The 13842-nt window shown below is 48.2% G+C and overlaps 1 long non-coding RNA gene across 1 annotated transcript in view; it reads left to right on the top strand.

Moving 5' to 3' along the window:
• Window positions 1–1520: 1520 nt before the first annotated feature.
• LOC143354397 (uncharacterized) overlaps window positions 1521–13842 on the top strand; it is a 532419-nt gene continuing 520097 nt past the window's right edge. The window contains exon 1 of the long non-coding RNA XR_013082328.1: window positions 1521–5579. This is a non-coding gene — a long non-coding RNA (uncharacterized LOC143354397). The remainder of the gene's footprint in view (window positions 5580–13842) is intronic.

Raw genomic sequence — 13842 nt, 5'->3', positions numbered from 1 at the left:
GAACAGGCGAGGATCGAGCAACTTCCACAGGTGTGCGGCCACTCGAAAACATCGGGACGGGTCCTGAACATTTCGGGACTCTCGAGAGTATTAGGGGATACTCGGGTTTTCGAAAATTTTCAGAATTATTCGTGTCAAATAATCGGGATCGTCAATTGCATCGGGATTCTCGAATGTTCTCGGGATAATTGGTTCCGCAGGGAACGTGAAAATTGGAGGCAATCGAACACGCTCGTGCTCGCTGTTCGTCTTTCGTCGCAGTGCCCGATGGAATCGGCGAAACCACGCGATACTCGGTGCCCGGTTCGGTGCTCCGATTTTCCACTGCGAAGCGCTGCACGCTCCGCTGAGCCGGACGAGAATTTTCGTTGGAACTCGAAACAGCGGAAGGGGCTAATTTCCATTGTAGTTGTTCCGAACCACGACAAAATACAACGACAAGAGAGAGAGAGAGAGGGAGAGAGAGAGTGTGTGTGTGTGAGAGAGAGAGAGAGAGAGAGAGAGAGAGAGAGAGCAAAAGAGAGCGGATCCGTTCCGATTCCACGGTGGCTGCGATCGACGAAGTATCTGTATATACGTAGACACACGTTACCAACGCTCTTCCGAATTTCTAAGTTACGACAACACCGTATATATTTTTTCAACTCGAATCCGGCTGTTCGAGAATATCGACGTAGAGAACGCGAAGAACGATTTCGGTTTCTTCGCGCGTTCTGGACCGGGTTTGCTCCCTGCAACCTCCGTGCATTTGCCGATCTTCGCGATTTCCTCTGTGCTTCTTCGGTCCTTGTGTGGGTAATGACGCTTTTGGCCCTTGGGAGCACTCCGGAGAGGTCCCTGGACCATTAGGGTGAGTCTAAAAAATAGGACACATCAAGAAAGTGTGTAGAGAAAGAGAGATCTTCGAAAGTTCGTTCGGGGTCCAGCTGGAGAATCGCAGCTTCCCACTTTCGCCGCTAGGTGGCCACACGCCGTAACCCTTTCTCGTTGCTAAGGATGTTGAGTGGTCCGTACATATACTACCCGCTCGAACGACTGATGCTGGGGTGGAATATTCCCCAGTCGTTCTATCCCTGTATGTCCTTCCTTTTGCCTGTCCTCTCTTCCTTTGTTCGTGTTGTTTTTTCGAAAGATAATCCAGGAAATATACAAGTAGAGAGTTTTCCATAAAATTGGTTTAAGCGTTTTCTGAAGTATGTGGCTCCTCGTTGCAATTTATGTTTATAGTGATCCTCGTCATTTACTGTTTGAAATCCCCTTGTGAGAGAAAAAAGCCATTTTCTTTTTCATACTAAGTGTTTTTATTTTCTCACTATTTTTTCTAGTTGTTATATTCCTTTTTCTGTTTGCTTTATTATTCTAGTCGTGTCTAGACCTTCGTCTTTAGGACTCTATGTCGCCTTCAAAACTCAGACTTATAATAGTTATAACCTTTTCATTTTGAGTTCTACTCTCAATCGTTGTAATTCAATTCTAGTCTTTCTATCTAGTATTTTCTAGACAAGTATTGTTCGCAAAATGCTCCCTAAATAATGCAAGGTTTTATTAGATCAGTGCGCCAGGGGGCCAATAATCTTCGCTCATGTCTGCCCATACAGAGAAGCTCTTCTTCGATCAAACTTAGTCAGTCTTATTTCACGAACATAAACGAGAGAATCATACTCTATAAATCTAAGTCGTTCGAAGCCTTATTAAAGAGTTACAATATAGACACCGCGAGTTTATATATCGAAATATCGCAAGACTGAGAGGCACTTTAGAATTTCCCCAGAATTAGTCAGTAGCGTCGGTAGTTGAAAAATGTATGGAAAGAAGAGGAATCGTTGTCTTTTTCGATGACCTTTTATAGTCTCTAGATTGTAGATTTTCGAAGATCGTGTTCTTCTAGTACCCGTGAATCATACTGAATAAGTTCGATCGAAAAGATCCCCGAACACCTGGTATATGGGATGATCAGATAAATCAAAGGAGCGCGAGATCGGCCCGGATTTGCAGGGCTTTTCACGGTGGATGGTCCGGTGTGTTCCCCCTTAGGTTCTCGCGAGCGCGTATTCGCACGAGTCGTTTTCGCGATCGGTCTATTTACCCGGCGCGCAGTGCTCAGCGCGAAAAGGAAGAGAAAAGCGGCGAGGAACGGAGAGCGAGTCGGCTTCGCGTCGTCGAGGATATTCGCGTTCGTTTCGAGACGAGATAATTTCTGCGACGGGGACGCTTTGCAGCCTCGAGGATGTTGAAAAAGTACAAACCGGGATGAACGTTGAACTGGGTCGACTAGCCGTAGTCTTCGAAAGATAGTTAGCGCGAGTGAAAGAGAAAAAATGAGTGAGAGTATGTATGAAAGAAAGAGAGAGAGAGAATGAAGAGCGAGCGGTCGAGAGAAAGAGAGAGAGAGAGAGAGAGAGAGAGAGAGAAAGATGATTCGATATCTTCGCCTAGCGTGACTGAGCAGAAAAAATCGAGATCGAGTCCCGTTTCCGCGAGACCTCGTCGATCATTGGGCATCCAAACATGACAGGTGAGAGGATAGAGAGAGAGAGAGAGAGAAAGAGAGAACCGCTATAGACATTCTTCGAGATCGTTTTTTCCCTTTCGAAACGAGGTCTCGGTGTACGGGACACGTTTCTTCGATCTAGCGTGTAGTCAAGTAGCGATGTAACTCGCGTGATAATCGCAGGTAAATTAATATCGCTGATGTCGTCAGCCGTAAACGACAAGTATTATCAAGTTCTTATCATTCTTCTTCTCCTAATTACGATTATGATTATTATGATCACCAATTATCACTATTATCATTGTGTATACCACGTGTAGTGTTCCAGTAATCTTTCGTCGAATGTGCCATGAATTCATCGTCGATCATCATCGTCGTCGTCATTCTCATACACCATCCCCCCCCCCACCCTCCCACTCTTCCCCACCCGTTGCGTAGTCTTTTTCTATAATTATTAATTTATTTATTTAATTTATTCGAAGAACACGCAAGTTACTTGTCACATAGAGAGCTGACGTTATTTATTCGTTCCACGTCTACTACCACCACAGTATTGGAGAATTATTGGCATCCGCGTTGCGTATCTTTCGTGTTCTGTGGACGAGGCTTCGGCGTAGCATTTTTTCACCCCCGTTAGCATTCCCGCGATCGGGCAGCGATTCCACCGGCTTTCCGATAAACGAGAAAGACAGAGAATCGATTGGTCGATTGCCCGTTCCCGAAGACGGGCATCAATTCTCATTCGCCGACGAGAGAGGGAGAGGGAGAGGGAGAGAGAGAGAGAGAGAGAGAGAGAGAGAGAGAGAGAGACGCAACACGCAGGCAAGAGAACGTGCGCGCAACAGTTTATGGGAAAGATCCGGGGAATCGCGGGCCACCCGTAGGTTTAAACCCGAAACTCTCCGTAACGCAACTAGAATAGTCAGCTAGCTAGACAGCCGAATAGTAACACGATGTTGTAGCGAACTTACGTAATTAATTCATTAATTAATTACTTACTTACGTACGTACTTACTTACTTACTCGGATTTAAATGGGTAAGGGACGAAAAAAAAAGACAGTAATGAGTAAGGTCTGATTGGCAGAGAGAAAGAGAGAGAGAGAGAGAGAGAGAGAGAGAGAGAGAGAGAGAGAGACGCGAGAGACGATGCAGTGAACTATAATACAATAGCGAAAGAGCATTCAGCGTGCGTGTGGCTAGCGTGTGCGCGTGTGTTCGTCTGTCTCGGCGTGAGAAAGAGATCGAACGAAAGTGTCAAGAGCGAAAGGTCGAAAGAGAGAAAGAGCGAGAGAAAGAGATAGAGAGATAGATAGAGAACGACAGAGAAAGACGGAAGGAATAATTACCAACGTACTCACTGCAGGTAAATTGGTTACTGTACCTGTTGTTGTTGAAAACATTAAAAACACTCTTATTCCATGCTAAACACCGCTTACTGAGATCTATTATTTTTCACCTTACTCCGACGACCATCCACATCCGACACACGGTCTGTCGCGGAAATCGACTTCCCCAAAAAATCAAAAATCGCACATCCTTCGTAAAAAAACATTGACTATTACGTTGAAACAAAATATGATTTACCCTGTCATCTATCGCATGGATGACTCTCCATAGGCATTGTTCGAGGTGCTTTCGGTTTCCAAAACCGTTTGCAACTCTTGCGCGCAAATTGCGACCGCTCCGAGCGTTGCAACTTTGCAGCGAAATTCGGCCGCAAAATATTTGCAATATTTTTTATCCTCCGGGGGGCGGGGAGGTGGAAAGATTTCTTCCGATTTTTCGGGGGGATCGGTGATATCTGACGACAGATCGTTGCGAGCGTGTGTCGAAATCCTCGGCGTTTTTCGAATCGCCTGGCCTCGACGGGGTTTCGGTTCCCGGCGTGCATCGGTGGGTTCGATGCGCACGGAAACGGGATTCGAAGCGGATCGAGGGCGTAAAAACGGCGCATAAAGATCCCGGGACGACGCTCGTCAATCCCACACGCTCTCTCCTACTACATCGAATCGTACTTCCGGCAGGAATAGTGGTGTGATACATTGAACGTGTAGTGTAAACGATGCGGCGCGATGTGCGTTCATCGATTGGCCCGATGCAACGCGCGCGCTCGCGCACGCGTCTCTGTACATACCCGTGTACTCGTTTTATAAATATTAGTACCTCTTTGTGGTAGTTAATTGGCCCTCTGATTGCGCCGCTGGCCATCTTCGAAACGACGCTTCGTTATTATTTTCAACCCCGCGTTCGGACAAGCGCACGCGTTTTTCCCGTTCCGATAACGAGAGCCGGTTTTCTGCCGTTTGCACCTTTGCGCTCGAACGTCTAACAATGGACACCGCTAACAATGAGTAACACTGTAATTCGAAAGGAATTAGGGTGACTTGTCCAGTGTCAAATAATTCGTATTAAATGAAAAAATTCTGATATGACCTAGTCAAAATGATAAAATTCTTTTACGACCTATTCGCCACTACACTAATCTATTTAACAGTTCAAACGACTGCCCAGGTATTCAAGGTAAGTATTCCGCGAGATTGGCAATTTGTATTTTGGGGCGGTGCAGTGGTGTACTATGATAAGTTCGGATAATTATCGGTCACTTAAAAATCGCTCCGAGTGCAAAGGGTTAAAAGAACGGAAACGGTGTGCGATCGAGTGGCCAGCCGCGTACATCGCGTAGCAAACGAAGTTTCTCCCCTGTATCCTACGTAGTCTGGAAGTTCTTGAAGTTGTTTGCGACGCTGGCAAGGTATACGTCACCACCGAAACTCATCGTCAAGAGTCTCATTCACGGAGCATGAACCAGTGTAATTAATTCTCTCGATTTCGCAAGCGAAACGAGTATTATAAACGTAGTATAGCCGCGACAGCTGCCGAGGAAGTGGTAGATAAAGCGAGAGAAAGTAGGGAGAGAGAAAGAGGGAGATAGAGAGAAAGAGAGAAAGGCGACGGAGTTGCAAAATCGGAGGTGAGTGACCTCCGCAAAGGGGAATTACTTTTGCACATTATTTTAGCGGCGATTCTAGTCTCTCCTAAGCTCTTTCATACACACACACACACACACACACACACACACACATACACGTACGCAGTTGGTCGCAAAATTGTTCGTTCGAACGGAGTTCGTTCGATTTGATTTTACAGGAGTTTTTAATCATTGTAGTTCGAGTGAAACGGTGAAATTAGATCGAGTAAACTTCGTGTACGGGTACGAACGCTCTTGCGGCATATGCACACACTCACACGACGGCGTCAGAGTCGCGAAGAGGCTTAGAATCGGATCGATCGAGGAAACCAGTATGCGACCGATCGGCGAACGCGAAAATTCTGAAATCTGCTAGCCAGAACAGCGTGTGTGTGCCCGTAGACTACCACTCGTTTTCCTCCGATTCGCACTAAAGTGATCACCACAGTGTTACGGATTCTTTCACATGTCCCATTGGTGGTCTAAGGTCGATCAAACAGGATGAAGAATCGCGAAACACGAAAGGAAAAACGTGTTTTCCCTCGTTTTGCGAGCAAGTAATCGTAGATTGTTCGAGTATGCGAAGAGAGCAGTAGGTCTCGTTTGGGTTTGTACGACACGCAGAGCGTAAACAGACACACACACACACACACAGTTTTTTTTCGATCGTAATTACACGTTGGTATATATATTCGATCTTTTTTGTTCTCGATTAGAATGGTTATTCGTTACTTTTTTCCGTTCACCCGGTACACATAGAAAAAGGTTGAACGGTGTACGCGTGTGCGCGGGGCAATCGTAAAACGAAATTCCTGTTTTTTATCGGGCGAGTCCCTTTCGTTCGATTACCGTGTTAACTATAAACAAAATCATCGCGAAGACCTCCCGCGGACACGCGACTCGAAACCCAACTTCCGTAACGACCCCCCGAGAACCTTTGAATGATCAGACTATTCTATATTTTTGTGTGCAGCATCGTAGAAACGTAGTTCAGTTCCCTTGTTCTAACACTTGCGACAAGTTACGCTCTTCTAGACATAGTGGCAGCTGACGTAATTTATAATTACCGGTCGTTGCAAACATCTTCGTGGCCTCCCCACAAATTTCTCCACGTTCCCGGACAATGTTGTCTTCCTAAAAATTATTTATAAATAGACTGCAGATTTTATGCATTCCCTTAATGAATTTTCGATTGGTCAAACACTAAACTGAAAAGATATTAGACAAATTCAATGATGTTCTTATATTATTTTCGTGCGATTAAAATTATTGAAAGAGAAAATGCGTTATCATTTAAATTCCGTTTCTTACAATTGACTTGGACAATTCTTATTTTGCACAAACTTCCACGGACTATTTACAACACTTGTATCTCCATTCCAGTTTCGATGTTCTTTCTAAAAAGCTAATTTTGATTATTGGACTGTGGGTTTATTTTGCGTAAAGTTCTATTGATCGTGCAATGTTTATGGTACGTTGTTACAGCGTAAGAATGACGGACTTAAAAGTTTGTTGGGAGTGCACGAGGACGTTCGGTAACGGCCGAGAATAATTAGAGTCTGCGTAGAGAGCGATCGAAAGAGACGTATCTTTATATTGTTCTCGTCGAAAACAGTTTCGACGGTGATTGAGCCCGTACCCCGTAGCAAAGGAAACAGATTCAGAAAGAAGAAGGGGGACGCTGACGTGGCATCTCGCCCCGAGAGTGTATGCAACGAATTTCCGAAAATTTTGTCCCGGTGATCACGAATTTCGGAACGCGAGAAAAGTATGTAGAACAGACGCGGCGCGGGAGAACCGGCGACGAAACCAAAAAGAAACAGGAAAAACGGAACGGGACGAGAGCAACGATGATACCGAGCGCGAGGAGGCGAGATGTAGAGCCTCTCTTCCTGGTGTTTCGGCGAGCCGAATCATCGATCCGGAAGGCACGCCCAATTTTTCTCGGCAGCCTGTCGATCGACTGCTACGATCTGGCCTAGTTCGACGAGCACGACTTTGGCGTGCGTCTTGTGCCAGTCTTGGGCAAAACTTCATTATTACAGTCTATCGATATTCAAGTCGCAGTGCTCCCTCGTTAAGGTTGCGTGATTCGGGCCCCGCTGCGCGACGGTCCAGAGCAGTGGACGCTGCCTCCTATTGGCCGGGGGCGTGGCGATATCACGTGACCACGCGCGAAGAGAAAGGCCGTTGGACGCGCTGCTTGGCGGTGGGGACGGACGCGCGACGCTAACGAGGGAAACATTAACACTTTGTCTCCCGATTTCCAGTAATTGTGTTGCACCAAAGCTTAGACGAATCATGAACGATTCACGATTGTAATTGCTGCGGCTCCAACAAAAAATCCTCCTCCATGGACTTTCAAAAATGAAAGAGAATAACAATTTTTATGTCGCGTACAGGTCGGCAGTCTAGCGACCGGGATTGAACGGCGAACGAAATACCGTCGATTGTTAATAAACTTGTTCGACTAACGCCCAACACTGGCCCGAGGCTCGTTCCGCGCGCGATATCGATCGGAAGTACAAAGTAGCGAGGCTAACTCGCGCTCGCTTCCTCAGGAGAGCGTTCTCGAGGAAAGCGTTCTCCCAGCCATAGCGCGGCTGGGAATCGAAACGACGAACAGAAATGACCGTTTTGCAGGAAGGAACGAGAGAGAGAGAGTGAGAGAGAGAGAGAGAGAGACCGCTTCGGCCGACACACGATCGTGCAACTGCGGAACGATGATGTAATCGATGCACGTGGTCCTGCGAGCGAAAAAAAGAAACGAGAAACGGTCAAAGACTTATTTTGTTACGTGTAGCGTTTTTTAGCGAATTCATCGAAGAATTACCTCAAGACGCGTGGCTCCGCAGAGCTCTCTCAGGTATTTACGTGGACGTCGCTGGTCTTTCGATCACGGGAGAGATCGAACGAGATAGCATTTAATGTTCTACTGGCGTTGAACGAGCGTTTTTTCCTTTTTTTTTTTCTATGTTTCACGAAGTACAAAATCTGTACATATTGTAAGTGTATTATTACTATCGATAAGCGATTACTAGGCGATAAGAAGCGTTACGTGGCCTGTGGATCTCTGTGCAAGACGACATTATTCCTCGTTTAACCCTCGGACGATGGAAGCTCTTTCCATAATTCACCGATTTTCCCGTTACGCGCGCCTCTCTTGTCGGCCAGGGATTAAGTCAAGAGAATTTGGGTGCCGACGTGCGAGGGTTAAACAAACGCATTTTTGAATAGTTTATTGCGTTCCCCGCGTTTCGAGTTCGTGCGCAGAGCATCCGCAGTCTGGCTGCTAGATGTACACTCGACAATATGATTTATCGTCGGCCGCCTAGCGATTTTTCATTCTAGTCGACCTCTAGTCGAAACACCGCGTTTCCACGGCCGCCACGAACGATAAAACTCCCGTGGAAGTACCTAACAAGTCGAAGGTGCACCCTCTTCACCTGTGATCCTACGCGGTCGTGCGCCGGTGGGAACGCGGAACCGATTAATTCCGAAATTAGTGTTAATCGCAACGAGGAGCGAGCAGCTCGGCGAGGATGCTAGAGAAGAAGCCTAGGAGAGGAGAGACGGAAAGAGACCGAGCGAAAGGAGCACCCGGAAGCTGGAAATTAACGGCAGGGTAACACACCGAGGATTGTCTCTTTGTCAACGTTCTTTGTACCGTTTATTTTCCGGAACTGTCTTCTTCGTCGGCGTTATCATTATGACTAGCAAACACCAGAATTGATTATTATATACACGCATTTTAATCTGTAAACGTATCACGTCTCCTGTTGCAACCTACAACCCCAACCATCACCAACCCTCGACTCTTTTAGAGTTGGCTCTGCGAAATAGAGAAACGTCTGCGAGACATGAGATACGCGTTCCGCAAGCATTCAACGCCGGCGGCGGGCTTTGCGAAGCTGTTGTTGATCGGCGAGCGGTCCGCGGGCGGCGGAGAGAAGAAAGGAAATCGATATTGGGACCCCCCAAGGGCACGCGTTATGTACGCCCCTGTCGGGTAAATTGCGGCCGCCCTGGGAAAGAAGCCAGCCAGCGGAAATTTCGTCGTATCGTTTCCCTGATCCCACCTCGAGAAATATTAGGAACTGTCCCTCCTCCTACCCCCCCTACCCCCCTCCCCATCTTCATCACGTTGTGTCTGACCGGCCACGGTTTTTTTCCCGGGGGAATTGATTTCCCCGAGTGGCGAGAGGCAGAAACGTCTTCTCTCGGCGGTCTAAATTTTTCAAAAGCTGTCCCTTGATTTTCCGGCAGGCCGCAAACCGGACTCTCTCCGGAGCAACACGCGCCCCGTAATTCGATAGCATAAGTTCGCCCAGGGCATTTATATCCCTTCCCCTTTTATATCCCGCTCCGTCCGGTAATATCGCAGCGACACGAAGCGACGCGATACCACCCCGGCAAGACAGCCGGGCATATTTTCACCCCGAAGACGCCACTTAGGGGCGGGGGGTTAGCGAGAAACTCGGCTGCACGCATCCTCCCGCGTCACCTCGAAACCGTCTCCCGCCCTCCTTAGGGTCCCATCGACGAGCACCCGGGCTCTCACCCCTTGGAACACGTCAGACCGGAACGGGGAGGATGGATCTATTAGGCCGGTGTGCCCCTAAACTTCTTCCAGTATTCCTTTTATTTCATTTCCTCGTGAAGTGTGGCTGTATGTACGGAACCGGCGGGTATCAATCGATTCGTCGGGCAAACATGAACAGGAAGTGTGGAAAACAATTTCCTCGCGCGAGCTCTGGTTCTCGAGAAAATCGAATTTGAAAATCGTTGAGCGATAGGGGATACGGTCAGCCATGCGCAGACGCTTCGGGGGTGCGCGCGTTCTAGCTGCGTTCAAACTCGATTTACTCGAAAACGGAGCCTCGAACGACAAAATTCTACTCTACATTTTCCGTCGAGTTTTTCGTGGAGGATCGATCGATGCCCTTTGTTCTATCCTGTTGGCCCCACCCCGTGCGTTCTACGATCGTTTGAATGCCGCGGAGAACGGGAACAAAGAATTTCCTTTCGTTGGCTGACTGGAACGCGCGAGTTTCGCGCGGAAACCGTGAATAAAGCATGGAGGTCAGCAATGCCAGCGAAGAAAAGGGAAGGAAGGGTGCGTTTCCACGATCCCGGCGTAAACGGTATATCTCGTTTCCCCGTGGTTCCCAGCCCCGGCTCCTTTCGTCCCCACCTTCTCTCCGCGTCACGGAACGCGGTCACGCGAACTCATGATCGCCGGTAATGTGTTTCTTTTTTTTTTCTTACTTATTTATTTATCGCCCCAGCCGTGGAAAATACGGGGCGCCGCACCCCCGCAACGAGGGAAACGCCGGAGTTCCGACGCCGTGAATCACCAGCCAAGGTAGGTGAACATTCCATTACGTTTTTCGGTCGATCGCGTCCCGCGGTTAGTGGAGTAACAATTACCGTTCTCCCTCGTTAGCGTCCCGTTCTTGGCCCACGCCGGCCGTGTTACGAGGCGCGTCCGATAATATTTCCCCCGGTGATACACACGAATCGCCAACGAAAAGTTAGAACATACTTCGATCGGTCGATCGATCGTTCGATGCTATTTTTATCCGGGCTCGTCCGCGTGTCTTAGCTTGGGCATAAAATTGCATTACTTCAGCGAATCGGTGACCGTAAGTAGCCTCCGTTTGCGGAACGGTATTAGCTTAAAGGGGAAGTGGAGCGATTCATAAGGGTGGCTGGCCACCCCCTTTCGCGCGATTTATCGCACTTTTATTGCCAGACGTAAGCCATTCGCCGCAGATTCTCCGCAGTTTGATCGCGAGTCGGTCGCCCCGCTATCGAACCGGCCCCATTCTCGCGCTTGGGACTGTAACGAGAACGAACGACGAGATAACCGAAGAAGGATTGCCCCACGGAGCGACGCTAGGGCTCCGGCGAAGCCGTGAGCCACTTTGCCACGCCCACTCGGGGTATTGTAAACAAACGCAGCAAGATAAATAGCGCCCTATTACTAATCTTCCATCTCTATCCCTTGAACATGCACCGGGGCATGTCCTGAGAGCATAGTGCTCTAGAAGCTACGCCTGCTCGGGGCACAGTATTTTTGAAACCACGCCCAATCGGGGTATTGTAAACAAACGCAGTGAGATAAATAGCGCCCTACTACTAATCTTCCATCTCTATCCCTTGAACATGCACCGGGGCATGTCCTGAGAGCATAGTGCTCTAGAAGCTACGCCTGCTCGGGGCACAGTATTTTTGAAACCACGCCCAATCGGGGTATTGTAAACAAACGCAGTGAGATAAATAGCGCCCTACTACTAATCTTCCATCTCTATCCCTTGAACATGCACCGGGGCATGTCCTGAGAGCCTAGTGCTCTAGAAGCTACGCCTGCTCGGGGCATAGTATTTTTTAAACCACGTCCACTCGGGGCACAGAGCTTCCTCAAGTCTTTTACCACCAAGCCTACAACATTGGGATCTCTTGCTGCACCATCAATTGCCTCAGGAGGAATGTAAAGTGTTTCCAGGACAAAAAAGCGCTCACTGCCATCACCTTAGCGCCAGTTATGCGGAACGTTCGGCTCACCAGTCCACCCTGAAGTCCGACAACGAAACTCGAGCCGATTCGTAATGGGCAAAACGTTCTCGGTCTCGGTTTCGCGTAGGAATCGGATATCGTCTCGCTCCCCAGACACCGGACGCCGTCAAGGCTCTCTGTGTTTCTTACGAAAATTACGCTCGCGACGAGATTAGCAATTAAGGGGCGAACGCGCGTCGCGCGTAGTATCGATCCGTTTACACGTCAAACAGCGAGCCGGAAAAATGAGCGCGCGTGGGTTTCGGGTGGGGGTGGGGGGCGACGACGGTAGAAAAACAGGGGTGGCGAACCGCCGCGGTATTAATTTAAGGAACGTTCGTAATTTCGGGGGCGGGGCGAACAGAGTCGCGTGTTTCCGCTCCGTCGGGAAGCGACAAACGCGGCTCGCCTAATATTCCGTGAACGTCGGTCTGGGGAGCTTTCCGTGGATTCCTTTATCACTTTGCCGCCGCGAAGTATTCAATATAACCGGCTGCATTATGTAGCGAGTTGGACAAGCTCTTCTCCGGATGGGGCGGAGTGTTGGGCGGGGGGGAAAAAAGTTGGCCGAGTAAAGTACACCGGTTGCTTGTCTCGCATTTCAACTAGCAAAGCCACACGGAGGCCCGGTGGCGGTTCCTCGTGTGCGCTTTTCCCTCCGGTTTCACGTGGGTTCCTGGGATCGACGTGTTATTCCGCAGAAACAGACGAAAAAGCGAGCCGCGCTGTAACAGAGCCGTTGGCGAGGGTAACCGACACGAAAATCCCATGGAGAATACGGCAATACGTTGGTTAGAATTACTGTAAAAATCCGAATACGTTTGCGGACTAAACGGTTTAGGAAACCCTTAAGGGCCCGGTCTTCGTAGATTCGCGATAAGGTAGAGTGACTACATTACCGTCAAAAAATGGTTTCACGTGTCCGAAGTTTTCGTCCTTATATAAGAATATTTTCTCGCTGGTAAAGGGCTCCTTCGAAAGAGGAAGGTTCAATCTAGTGCGCGCTGGTCAGGAGCTGCCGAGATTGTGCAGATATTTGGTAATATAAGCGTTAGAAGTAGGCCAAACATTGACGATGCCGTGGAATCCAAGCATTTTTATGCAAGTGAATGAGTTTTCTGGATGAAATCGAGAGCAGCGCGCACTAGAAAATATCTCCAGCTACAAATTGAGCTATATTTTGTCTTGATTCTCTGCGAAATAAAGCGAAATACTTGAAGCACGTTTCTATCGTCCGAATTCATACTATCGATAATACACAGCAAAAAATGTGACTAGTTTAGTCAGACACTTGAGCCCCGTCGGATCAAGACCAAGACGGATCTTAAGTCTGTGTCCGAAGACTCTGAATGGAAATTATTAATTAAAAAAACCACGTGATCCTCCGCCCCTGATGGATGCAGCCCACTGTTCACCCAACCTGAATGTATGCAACCCGCTACACGCCTCCCCCACCTTTCCGCGCGGTTTAGACTACATTCTGCTGATCATGTTGTACCGACGTACGCATGTGGAATATCGTGTTTGAGGAAATGTATTTATGGACGTACAATAGCGTTGCGAAATAATTACTCTCATACAAACAAATCTCCGGTGAATACAACATTGCACGCGTTCCCGACGAGCCTGCAACCATCCAGCATCGCCGTAGGGCGGCCACTGTAACTCTGGCGCATCGTTCGAGTCGATTTCACCCGAAAGTTAACCGTAACATCCATTACAAATTTGTAAACCCAAACGTAATAAACCTGAATAATTTTCGGAATAGTACACGAGGATTGTGGTATGAATACAACGAGCCCCGTATCTTGAAACGGCTTAGGC

Source organism: Halictus rubicundus, chromosome 5 (genome assembly GCF_050948215.1).
Source record: "Halictus rubicundus isolate RS-2024b chromosome 5, iyHalRubi1_principal, whole genome shotgun sequence".
Classification (NCBI taxonomy): domain Eukaryota; kingdom Metazoa; phylum Arthropoda; class Insecta; order Hymenoptera; family Halictidae; genus Halictus; species Halictus rubicundus.
The sequence above is the reverse complement of the archived record's forward strand: the minus strand, read 5'-3'. Positions and strand labels throughout refer to the sequence as shown.